The sequence below is a fragment of the Somniosus microcephalus genome, chromosome 12 (assembly GCF_052327205.1).
Source record: "Somniosus microcephalus isolate GS21.2 chromosome 12, FLI_Smic_1.0, whole genome shotgun sequence".
Taxonomy (NCBI): Eukaryota; Metazoa; Chordata; class Chondrichthyes; order Squaliformes; family Somniosidae; genus Somniosus; species Somniosus microcephalus.
The window spans coordinates 169,745,368-169,749,222 of NC_140998.1; the positions used below are offsets into that span (position 1 = coordinate 169,745,368).

The 3,855-nt window shown below is 49.9% G+C and overlaps 1 non-coding gene across 1 annotated transcript; it reads right to left on the reverse strand.

Annotated features, from left to right (window-relative positions):
* Window positions 1–201: 201 nt before the first annotated feature.
* On the reverse strand, window positions 202–283 carry trnas-gcu (transfer RNA serine (anticodon GCU)). The gene has a single exon. It is a non-coding gene; the product is annotated as a tRNA-Ser (tRNA).
* Window positions 284–3,855: the final 3,572 nt, after the last annotated feature.

Here is a 3,855-nt window from a genome sequence, read left to right on the forward strand (position 1 = left end):
GCACACTGACCCCCTGTGGTCTGGGTACATGGAGGGAGAATGGGCCCTTGGGGCTGGGGAACGGCGTGCAGTGAGACAGACTGAACTGAAAGGGAGCATGGTAAAAAAAAATAATAATAATTACTTCAAGCTATAAATATTGTAAATAATTTAAGATTAATCAACAAAAAAGAGCCCACCACCCCAAGACAGGCTACGGCCCGACGAGGATGGGATTCGAACCCACGCGTGCAGAGCACAATGGATTAGCAGTCCATCGCCTTAACCACTCGGCCACCTCGTCAGCGGCTGCACCAAGCGCCGATTACACGCCTCATAAGGGAGATCCTGCCTTCAGCGCGCGTCTCTGCGGCGCGGCCCCGCCCTGCCCCACTTCCACCGGCCGACGCGGACACGAGCCCCAACACCGCGCGTTCCCGCCCGCCTCTTACTGCGCATGTGCTACGGGCGGCGGTTCCGAGGCGCTGCGGGCCACGTGACTGAGCGGGCGGGGCGGCACCGTCATCGGCTGTTGTGCGCAACTGCGACCTGAGGTGGCGCCATTGCTCACTGACACGCCAAGTGCTCTGACAAAGACAGACTTGCATTTCTCTAGCGCCTTTCACAACCACCGGACGGCCCTAAGCGCTTCACAGACAATGCAGTAATTTTGAAGTGTAGTCACTTGTAATGTGGCACATATCAATGCTCACTATTGCACACCACTACACATTAACATGGATTAATGTATGAACCAGAGAGCTGTAGTCAAAGTGAATAATTCTTCTGTTCAGTTGTTTACTTTGTGTAATAATCACACATTGGTACCATATTACACTACATTAAACTGCCTTCATAGAATCATAGACATTTACAGCACAGAAGGAGGCCATTCGGCCCATCTTGTCCATGCCAGCCGACAAAGAGCTATCCCTCTAATCCCACTTTCCAGCTCTTGGTCCATAACCCTGTGGGTTACGGCACTTCAAGTGCATATCCAAATACTTTTTAAATATACCACTACCACCCTTTCAGGCAGTGAGTTCCAGACCCCTACCACCCTCTGAGTGAAAAAAATTCTCCTCAAATCCCCTCTAAACCTCCAACCATTTATTTTAAATCTCTGGTTATTGACCCCTCTGCTAAGGGAAATAGGTCCTTCCTATCCACTCTATCTAGGCCCCTCATAATTTTATACTCAATCAAGTCTCCCCTCAGCCTCCTCTGTTCCAAAAAAAACAACCCCAGCCTATCCAATCTTTCCTCATAGCTAAAATTCCCCAGCCCAGGCAACATCCTTGTAAATCTCCTCTGTACCCCCTCTAGTGCAATCTCATCCTTGTGGTTGCAACATCACTGTGTGAGTGCCTGAGCTGAACTCAAGGGGTATCGGGAGTGACAGCATGGGGCTGGTGTCCAGCCAGGACTGTAGTAAATATTACAAACTACACTCCAGGTTGTGGGCTACCATTGAGCCTTCACGGGAAATCTACTAATAAACAGATATAGTCAGACATTCCTCCTTTCCCGTTTAAATTTCCTGCCAAATGGGAGCACACCTCTTTGGTGAAAGGTTTCGATCCTGTATTAATTCTTGGCTGTTTTTTATGTGTGATTGTCTGTGACCGTCCCCTGATACTTGGTTTTAATTGCACCCTGTTGTTTACACTTTGTCCAGTCTCTACCCACCTATCGACATCCATTGGCTCTTCCAATACCCTCTGCTGCTTTAATGATTTCAAGTTCCCTGGTCTCAAATCGTTTCCTTTACAACATGGACACAGTTCATCTACATTTCCATCCTCACAAGGATGGTCTCTGGGCCCTTCGCTTCTCCCTTGAACAGTGGACAACCAGTTCTCAAACATCACCATGACCCCCACCCATACTCATCCCACCGCCATCACCCCAACCTGCTGTACTTACATAAGAACATAAGAAATAGGAGCAGGAGTAGGCCAATCGGCCCCTCGAGCCTGCTCCGCCATTCAATAAGATCATGGCTGATCTGATCTTAACTGCCAATCCACTATCACAGAACCATCTCCTGCAACTAACAGAATTAGACACACGAAATAGGAGCAGGATCAGGCTACACAGCCCCTGGGCCCGCTCCGCTACCCACAGGGCCATGACCGATCCGAACCTAGACTCATGTCCAAATTCCTGCCCGCTCCCCGTAACCCTTAATTCCCTTTACTTCTAGGAAACTGTCTATTTCTGTTTTAAATTTATGTAATGATGTAGCTTCTACAGTTTTTTGGGGCAGCATATTCCATGGACCTACCACCCTCTGAGTGAAGTAGTTCCTCCTCATCTCAGTTTTGAAAGAGCAGCCCCTTATTCTAAGACTATGCCCCCTAGTTCTAGTTTCACCCATCATCGGGAACATCTTCCCTGCATCCACCCGATCCAACCCCTCACAATCTTATATGTTTCAATAAGATCGCCTCTCATTCTTCTGAACTCCAATGAGTAGAGTCCCAATCTACTCAACCTCTCCTCATATGTCCATCCCCTCATCCCCGGGATTAACCGAGTGAACCTTCTTTGTACTGACTCGAGAGCAAGTATGTCCTTTCTTAAGTATGGACACCAAAACTGTACGCAGTATTCCAGGTGCGGTCTCACCAATACCTTGTACAACTGAAGCAATACCTCCCTATTTTTATATTCTATCCCCCTAGCAATGAAAGCCAACATTCCATTGGCCTTCTTAATCACTTGCTGCACCTGCATACTAACCTTTTGAGTTTTGTGCACCAGGACCCCCAGATCCCTTTGTACTTCAGTACTTTCAAGTTTCTTGCCATTAAGATAATAACTTGCTCTACGATTTTTCCTGCCAAAGTGCATAACCTCACACTTTCCAGTATTGTATTCCATCTGCCAAATCTCTGCCCACTTACTTAGCCTATCTATGTCCCCTTTGTTGTGTATGTAACCGTTTACCTTTAAGGGAACTATAGAATGTGACCGTTCGCCTTTAAGAGCACTACTTCAGGGTGGCACTATTTATTGGCTCATGTATACTGTAATACCGATAGTGACCACACCAGTATATAAGGGTTGTGATACGTTAACTAGGGCAGAAATCGCCCAGACCTCTGAATAGTAAAGACCTGTTTTGTTTGTACTCCTAAAGTCTCTGAAGTTATTTACTGCACAACTTACAGACTTTACAATGGCGACGAGGCCGATCGTACCCGGCGGCAACAGTAGTTCCTAAGCAACTAAGGAGCGTCGAAGTGAGGCACCCGCCCTCGTCGTTCTGCTGGGTGAAAACTCGAGGCTGCAGCGATAGCAAAGAGGAAGATTTTGGCATTGAAAACTTCCATCTGCAACAGGCACTGACGGTCCCTTCTGCCACAGTGAGGAGCGAGCCGATCGACAAGAGAGGCAAGGCTGCCACGGACTGTGAGTAAGGGAACAGTAAAAGAAAATAAGGAAGGAGTAAAACCAGAGGATAAGGGCGGTACACTCGACCACGGTCGAGGGGGAAAGGAGCCAGACAAAGTCGGGTCCAGAGGCGCTGAGACCGGGAGCAGGCCGGGTGAGACAGAGCCGAGAAATCGGGAATTGGCCGAGAGCCAGTTCAGAGGCTGTAACTGTCCGCCGTCATCGGGGGTACCCGGAGCCGGTTGCCTGCCGCGGGAAGGAGAGCGCTGAAGCCGACGCGCGGGCTGGGGATCTGAAAGCCAGCGGAGAGCGCTGAAGCCGACGCGCGGGCTGGGGATCTGAAAACCAGCGGAGAGCGCTGAAGCCGACGCGCGGGCTGGGGGTCTGAAAGCCAGCGGAGAGCGCTGAAGCCGACGCACAGGCTGGGGACCGGTAGCCAGCGGCCGTCGCCCGCGGGGGAAAGTGTACCCCTCCCGC